The following is a 9,361-nucleotide window of genomic DNA, read 5'->3' as shown; positions in this document are numbered from 1 at the left end:
GAGGAACGGTTGCTGGAATTGGGTATGTCTAGTTTAACAAAGAGAAGGAGGAGGGGGGACATGATAGCAGTGTTCCAATATCTCAGGGGCTGCCACAAAGAAGAGGGAGTCAAGCTATTCTCCAAAGCGCCTGAGGGCAGGACAAGAAGCAAAGGATAGAAACTAATCAAGGAGAGAAGCAACCTAGAACTAAGGAGAAACTTCCTGACAGTTAGAACAATTAACCAATGGAACAATCTGCCTCCAGAAGCGGTGAATGCTCCAACACTGGAAATTTTTAAGAAGAGACTGGACAGCCATCTGTCTGAAATGGTGTAGGGTTTCCTGCCTGAGCAGGGGGTTGGACTCAATGACCTCCAAGGTCCCTTCCAACTTTATTATTATTATTATTATTATTATTATTATTATTATTATTATTATTATTATTATTATTATTATTATTATTATTATTATTATTATTATTATATGTAGTTTGCAGCATATCTTGATATGTTTAACCTGATCAGCTACAAATCTGTGATTTGCTACCTTAACATTGGTTAGTTCTGTGCTTGGTTATTCTGCAAGCGTGTTAAATGTGTTGTGTGAATTCAGCCCTATTGCTTTGAATGATGTGTGCAATCTCTCATGCTTCTTATGGTTGATATGGCTCATCTGGAATTACAGAAGTGGAAAAAGTGACCTTAAGTGACTCAACTTCAAAGTAATCCTGGATCTCTAATTATACATTAAATAGTACAGGAAGGAACATTCCAGTTTAATCAAGTTTCACCTCACCTTTTATGGTGCAAACATAAAAATGTTTACAGAGAAATAAATCTTATCAAAGACTGTTAGCACCAATCCAATTGTTAAAGTACAAATTAGGATTTATAAAGGTTTGCCTTTATTGTCACATCCTGATCATATGTCGTTTAAAGCAAAAAATTAAAAAAAATAAAGTAAATATTTCCTGCTTATATTTGAGCACTTTCTAGGCTATAATAACTTCTCAAGATTTACCAGGGGAGGCACCCACACCTAAGTCTATGTGTGTGAATAGTACATTTTGTATTACAAGTATGTGCTCTGCCCCTGAAAAAAATCTTTCTTGAAACTTGAACCATGGAAAAGTTCCACAGAGCTTAAACCCCCCAGTATGCTTAATAATTACAATTCTGAAGCTCCAGAGCACAGCCCCTGGTGACTTAAATACACACGTTTGGGGCCAAGAAAATTATTTCTATTTATTAAAGAAATGCATATGCCTGCCTAATTCACTGTGATTCCAGGCGGCTTACAGGAATAACCCCCCCCAAAAAAAAATACCCTCCACCCCCTTGACAACAACATTCAAACAAACCATTTGATGGGCTCCATATCCACCTAGGATCAGTGGTGGGATTCAAATAGGTGAACAACTGGTTCTCTGTGTGGATGCCACTTCTGGAAGTCCATTCTGGGTCTGGGCAATAAAAAATTAGCTACCGGTTCTGCCGAAGTGGTGCAAACCGGCTGAATCCCACCACTGCCTGGGATCTCCCAGGCCTGCTGGCAAAACCATGTCTTCAGGACCTTTCAGAAGAGTATCAATGTGGAGGCCAATCTTATCTCCACAGGGTTGATGTTGCACAGGGAGGGAGCCATGACAGAAAAGGTCCTTCTTCTTGGTCCCACTAGATCAGAGGTGGGGAACCATGGCCCTCTTATGCCTTATGGACTTCAACTTCCAGAATTCTTGAGCCAGCAAGATGGACTAGACTAGATGGAGAGACCCATAACATACCCTGTCTCCCTAATTTGGTGGGTTGAGTTTTAATGAAGCTTAAAGGCAGTTTGGTGAAATAGTGAAGGTGCTGGCCGAGAAACTAGGAGATAGAGAGTTCTAGGTCTCCCCTGGAGGAATAATGGGATTAACTAAATAAAATGATTCTGCATTCAATGTGCCATCTTAAATGACCCCTTAAGGTGCTCTGAGGGCTTCTGTCACTCCCCATTCCAAGTGACCTTTGTGGGCAGGTTTGGCTTCAGCAAAAAAGTAGGAAGCATCTGTTATCTAGATCCAAAGCCAAACCGATAGCAAGAGTCATTTTTCTGCTGTGGCATCTGCCGATAGTTAAGAAACCAAAAGGCAAAAGATGTTGATATCTTGGAAAATGTTATGCATTGATTGTTTAGTTTAATAAGTGGGTTAGAATTGGGATAAGGTTATCTTTCTCAAACAAATAAAGATTAAATGAAAGTCAGCTGTATGACTTTGGGCCAGTCTCTTTCTCCCAGCCCTGCCCACCTCACAGGGTTTTTGTTGTGGGGAAAAAATAGGAAGAGGAAGGCGTATTAGGTATGTTTGCCACCTTGTGTTATTTATAAAAAGTAATAAAAGTGGGATAAAAATCAATTCAGACACAATGAATTCCCCTAACATTTGAAGCAATTTACTGAGGATTATCCATTTCTTACATTCCTAGCATGTAGTTGCACTGTCCCAGGATTATGCAATCACCTTCTGAGACCTGACAAGCAAAGTCAATAGGGAAGCCAGATTCACTTCATAACTATGTTACTAACTTAACAACTGCAGTAATTCACTTAACAACTGTGGCAAGAAACATCGTAAAATGGGGCAAAATTCACTTAACAAATGTCTCACTGGACAACAGAAATTTTGGGCTCAATTGTGTTCGTAAGTGGAGGACTACCTGTATTGCTTTTCCTTTAGATCCAGTGTAAAAAATTTCCAGCTGGTGCAGAAACTGCTTTGATTAATATTGGAATCTTGAGAGCCACCAACTCATACATAGGCTGTGTTTGCACAACACACACACACATGTTGACTACTGTTAATCCAATATGCTAAGTCATAAACTAACTTGGGTTGAACAATATGCTAAGTCATAAACTAACTTCGTAACTTCCTGCTGGGTTTGTTCAAAGAATGTGCAGACTAATAAAAAAAGAATATATATTACTCAGGATTGAACTGTAGAGTCCATGGTGAGCTTACAGACGTTTTATTACCAGTCTAGGTAACAGCATCAGTGATACCTAAATGTCTACGGAAATTCTCACTCTTCCAGGTCATAGTCATCCCCGAAGAAGCTTCTTGGATAAGACGCGAAACGTCTTCAAAGAAAAACAAGAACGTCCAGTTGCTTCGTGAAAAAACACCTTTGGGAAAGAGCATCAGTGATGTTACCTAGTCAGGTAATGAAAAGTCTGCAAGCAAACAACAAACCTCGAAGAGGACCCGGGACTCCACACTGCCCGTTTGAACAGACGGACGAACTCATTCGCTGAAGTTGGTAAACCAAGATTTCTGGCAAAGCGTGAGGCTTGATTTCGGCCCATTGTTCGGTCAACAAACCATAGTTAAACTCACCGCGGCGGAGCGACGGAGGCACCAGCCGACCCTTCAGGGCTCCCGCAGCCGCCCCGCTTTGCTTGCCCCCCGGCCAGCGGCCCCGCCCTCTTTCCCGGGTTTTGTGAATTTGCCACCACTCTGCGCCCAATGACGTCGAGAGCGATCGGGCTCCGATTGGTCGGCCTTGGCGCGCCTCCGCCCATCTCTCGCGTGGCCCGCCCCTTTCCCTCGCCTCGGAAAGCGATTGGCCGAGGCCTTCGACTCTAGCCCCGGCTGCGCTCGGGGGGCGGGTCATGAGGCGCGCCGTTGCTCCAGCGCCGCCTCGCCTTCTCTTTGCTTCAGCGCGTCGCCTTGGACCGTTCTCGGGAGGGCGGCCCTCGGTCCGTCGACGATCGCGGGGCGGCCGGCGGGAGCGACGACCCGGAGGCGCGCGGGGAGGAGGCAGCGGCGGCGGCGGCAGCAGCAGCGAGCGCCGGATCTTCCCAAGGGGAGGCAGCGCCCCGCAGTAAGTGTGGGCTTCCTCGCAAGGAAACCCCCGGGGCGTCGGAAGGGGCTGGTCTCTCCGCTGGTGCGGCCGCGGCGCCGAATCTTCGGAAGGTGGTGGCTGGGCAGCGGCGGCGACTTTCCTCGCGTTCTCCAAGCTCAGGATTTTCACCCCCAAGTGGCCCCGATTGGCCGCGCTGGTGCAACAGGCTGGTCCGAAGTCGCAGCCCGCCCGTCTCGGCGCTGGGTTCGCACGAGCAGCAGCTCCAGACCCCGTGTCGGCTTGGCGTGTCGTGAGAACCCGACAGCGTGCGTGCGTGCGTGTTTGATTCCTTTCGGCTTCTCTCCGCCTTCCTCAACCCGTGTCCCCCAAAGAGTTGAACGTCCAGGCGCCCTCCATCTCCCAACCCAGAGGTCAGGGGGAGAAGGGAGAGCAACCTCTCCGCCTCTTTGGTTATGGGAATCGAAGGGTGAGTTTACTCCCCTCGCAAGTGTTCATTTCCTGCCCTCTTTCTTCCCGACCTTCTCCCTTAAGCAAACATATATCAGATGTTTTGGCCAGAGGAAGAAATGCTACTTTCCCAGTTAAGGAAGAGAGAAATAATAAAAACGTAGAATGGGAAATCTAGGGTTGTGGGGACATGTGAGTTCTCCACTTCCTTTTTGAAATGAAAGAAAAAAATTGGTACCAGTAGAGGAAAAAAGGAAAAAAAAAATGTTGCTGGCAATTCTAAGAGGAAGAAATTGGGACCTTGGTCAAACTTGGCAAGTTTGTCTCTTGTTTATTTTGGGATGGGGAAGCCTGCAAATTCCTGTCCAGTGGAGGGGGGGGAGGGTTAGGGGTGGTGGCCTTGTTCTTTCTTCTTCTCTACTTGTAAACCTAGAGAAAATAAAAAGGGAAGCCACAATTTGACACCTTTGATAAAATGGTACCGATAGAAAAGAAGAGAGTGGCGTGATCTTCCTTCGGGGTTAATCATCTACATTCACACAATATATTTGCCCAGCTTTCCCTACACCTGGCGTCTTTTGGTTGTATAGATTTCATCTCTCAGAATTCTTTGCTGTGGTTGTGATGGACAGGGAATTAAAAAGAAAGCCAGATTGGTGTAGTGCAGTGGTGGCGAACCTATGGCACGGGTGCCAGAGGCGGCACTCAGAGCCCTCTCTGTGGGCACTCGTGCCGTCACCCTAGTCCTAGGCCAGCTGGGTTTTATAAAACCTTTTTGCTTTAGGCCTCTGCCATGTGCAAAAAAAAAAAAAAAGGTTCAATCAGTCAATTTCAACTTCTCACGGGGGAAAAAAAAAAGATCTTGCAAAGTTGGAATTGATTGATTGAACTTTTTAGTCCCACCCAGTCTGCCGTTACCACTGCAGCCACGCCCACCCAATGGGCCACACCCACCCGGCACTCAACAATGCATAAGTGGGTTTTGGGTTGCAGTTTGGGCACTCGGTCTCTAAAAGGTTCGCCATCACTGGTGTAGTGCTTAAGATGCTGGCCTAGAAACCAGGAGATGGTGAGTTCTAGTCCTGTCTTAAGCATGAAGGCTGGCTTAGTGATATTGGTCCAGTCACTCTCAGTCCAACCCACCTCCCAGAATTGTCGTGGGGGAAAATAGGAAGAAGAAAGTAAAGTAATAAAGGCAGGATAATCTAATTAATTAATGTGATATATTTGAATGCTTCCCAGGTAGTAGAAGACCGCCCTATTGATTTAACTTAAGTGACTAGATGTATGCAAGATTTATTTAAGATTTTTTTAGGTATTAAATTACATATTAAACAGATACTAAACTGTATTTGCTGGCAGCATTAATACATGCCACAAACTGACAAATCATATTTTAACTTGTGAATCCAACCAGTTTATAAACATGAAAGCTGGATTTGGGGCTCCCTAAGATCTGGATTTCCCTCCCCATTCAAGGGAAATCAGTGGCCTTACCTCAAATACTATGAAATGCTTGCATCTTATCTATTCCATGGATAGGACTCACATTTTAGGGTACCTCTTCCGTCCACTGGAAGTATGTTTGCTGTGGAAAGGTAGTTCTGAAGCCACCTCTGATAGAACAGCCTTTCCTTCCTTACTGGCTGTTGGCTGTGGAAATTGAAGCCCCTAGGTTGGCAAGTCTGGAAGCATTTATATATCATGCAGAACCATAATATGGGTTGCTAGTTTTGGATTGTATGTGTTTGATAACCAAGCCAATTGTTGCTTATTCCACAATTATAGTTAATATACAAAACTGCATAATGAGACATCCAGTTGCTGTGCCTTGTTGGGAATTCTCAATATAGGATAGATTGTAACCTTTTATTTTCTACCTAAGCATCCAAGGTTTCCAGATTATATAAATGTTCTTCATAATTGAAGAGCTTTTTTGGCTCATTCAAATCCTCCTTAGATGAATGTATCTTTTTCTTGTTTTATCTTGGAGGTTCTCAACAAAGACAGTCTTGATTTTTCTTAATTTCTAACTTGAACATTTAGTACTTCTCAAGACTGAAATCCTATGCTCTAAGGTAAAAGAAAATAGATTTTTTTTTCTTTGAGCCTTCATTTGCATATTATTACAGGATACAGATTCCCATTCCTTTTGAGAATGGAATAGAATAGAATAGAATAGAATAGCACTTAGATTTACATAATGCATCATAATTCTTTACAGCACTCTAAGCAGTTTACAGAATCAGCCTATTGCCCCCAACAATCTGGGTCCTCATTTTACTGACTTCGGAAGGATGGAAGGCTTAGTCAACATTGAGCTGGTCAGGATTGAACTGCTAGCAGTCGGCAGACTTGCCTGCAATACTGCATTCTAACCATTGCATCATCATAGCTAATAAGAATAAGAATATAATTCTTTATTGACCAAGTGTAATTGGACACACAAGGAATTAATCTCCGGTACATAAGCTTTCAGAGTATATACAAACAATAAAGTAATATAATCATAAGATACCAATAGGAGAAGGTAATAAGAAAGATGAGAAGGATAATAGGATTACAGCCTTACTACATGGGTAAATATCCTTAGGCATGAGACTACTATGGGAAGTCAGAGTGATGGCATAGGGGAAAAACTGTGTGTCTGTTTGTTTTGGCATGCAGTGCCCTGTAGCAGCATCCTGAGGGGAGTAGTTGAAATGGTTTATGTCCAGGATGTGAGGGGTCTGTAGACATTTTCTCAGCCCTCTTTTGGCTCATGCAATATACAAGTCCTCAGTGGAAGGCAGGCTGGTTGCAGTTGTTTTTTCTTCAGTCCTAACTATCAATTGGTGGTTTGCAAGGTACAACATTATTTACATGCATCCTATAATGCTCAGTTATCTTCTTTTTGTCTGCCAATTCTAAATATTGGCTTTTGGATGAAGCTTTTCTGAACAACATACACAGTAATTTCTCAGAGACCTGAGTAATTTTTGTCTGCCATGAGTGTAGTCCCTGCCTAGGACTCTCATCTAACACAAACCATATAGATCCAATCAGTCTTTTCTTTTGTTTCTCTACATTTCCCCCCCAGATTTGTTTCATTGTAAGAAGGAAAGATGTTGGTTAATTTTAGACTTGAGTCTGTGGGCAGAGAACTATCATTCTCCATTTTACTGTTCAGCACCTCATAATTTTAGATGCTTTATAAATAAAATAGGATGATGGCTTCAGCTGTTGGGCTTGATAGACTTTTTTGTCTGATCCATCAGGCTTCCTAACCTTCAACCCAGCTAGAGTGATAAAAAAGTGATGAAAAAACCAGCAAAAATAAAATGTCAGAGGTGGGGAGGGAATAATATTCTTTTTTCTTACCTTCTCTTGATGTCTTGGAAGTAATTTCCCTGCTTTCTTTCTTCTAAAGTATCCTGTTAAGAGTGATCTCAAATCCAGAAAAAGGCAAACATTTTATGAATTGGGCTTAATTGATTACTTCAGTGGTTCTCAAACTATGGTTTGCGGACCCCTGTGGAGGGCACAGTGTTGTCACAGGGGGTCCATGAAGGTTTAAGAAATATTATGATTTAACTTTTCAAAAGCTAAGGTTTACAAGTTTGCTATTCTGGAGTTCAGAAGCAAGACACCCATGTTGTTTTTTCTCCTGTTGTTTTCTCCCAACGGTTGTATTTTAATGACTGATTTTATTGGAATAGTTTTATTCTCTGCATGTTTTTAATGGCGGCAAACTGCCTTAAGGTTTATTTTGAGCAGAAAAGCAGGGTGTAAATTCAGTAATTAATTAAAAAAAATAAACCCTGAACATAAACTTTGTGGTGGTGTCCATGGCAGCAGATGAGTTTCGCTCCATTAATTTCAGTCTTTCTTCTGTTCATTTGTCTGATTACCTTTTGAAGTTACCTAAGTGCGGGGCCATTGCCACTCCTGATGATAGCAAATTGTGTTGGATAGCTTTTGCATTGCACAAAGAAATACATTTGTAGTTTGATTTGCACTATAACCGACCACTTTCATTGGGTGATTCTGAATGGTTATTATAGTAACAAGAGGTTCTCTCTAGCTGCCTTCAATGATGAATACCGTATTTTTGTAAGCTACTATCTTATTCCTTTTTTCAAAAGAAATGTTTTAGTGTTCCCCATATAAAATATATTTCAACGCTTGGATCAGGTTGGTTAATCATTTTCTCTGTGGCTTCCTATCTCTGAACAAAACTTCGGTTCTACTGCAAAGCCCCTTTGTTCTTGTGAGTATGTGCAGGTCCATACATATACTTTTTAATAGCTAACTCAGATGTATGGTTTTTTCTGTCCTGTTCAAGTTGCAGCTGTTCTTTCTCCAATACATAAACAAGACTGTGTCTCATTACTGCTTGTATTTCGCTCCTTAAGACTACTAGAGCCCAGGAGACAGAAATTGAAGGAAAACATTTTTTAACAATTTTAAGGGGGGGAAAAACCTAACAGGAATGATTGACAGGAGATTATCTCTGGAAATTTGGCAGGGCTGTTCCTTTAATTAGAGCTATTTAAATAAAAGCTGGAACACCATTGCATTCAGTTCCTGCATTAAAATGGAGGCTAGATTAGATGACCTCTAAGATATCTTCTTATCGGTGATCTAAACAGCTTGGCAGAATGAAAGGTGAAATGAATTATGTTGTACAATAAATATTAAATGTACCCAATATTGCCACCGTGACCTCACGTTTTAAGAGAATGAGTAGGGTGTACTTGAGGGCATGTGGTGTTTGAAGTGGTAGGGGATTCAACTCTTATGGTCAAATCAAATACAAATAGGAAGAAAATGCTACCGGTAAGACCCTGTTGTACATGTACAGAGCAAATCTTCACTTGCCTTCCTTTTTCTTTAATGGCATGGCATCGGCATCGGACCTGGATATCTCCGAGACCACCTTCTGCCGCAGGTTACCTCCCATCGGCCGGTACGCTCCCACAGAGTGGGTCTCCTCAGGGTGCCGTCAGCCAGACAGTGCCGGCTGGCGACCCCCAGGGGGAGGGCCTTCTCGGTGGGAGCCCCCACCCTCTGGAACGAACTACCCCCAGAGATCCGGGTGATCCCGG

Source organism: Protobothrops mucrosquamatus, unplaced genomic scaffold, assembly GCF_001527695.2.
Source record: "Protobothrops mucrosquamatus isolate PMUCROS unplaced genomic scaffold, P.Mucros_1.0 scaffold468, whole genome shotgun sequence".
Classification (NCBI taxonomy): Eukaryota; Metazoa; Chordata; class Lepidosauria; order Squamata; family Viperidae; genus Protobothrops; species Protobothrops mucrosquamatus.
The sequence above is the reverse complement of the archived record's forward strand: the minus strand, read 5'-3'. Positions refer to the sequence as shown.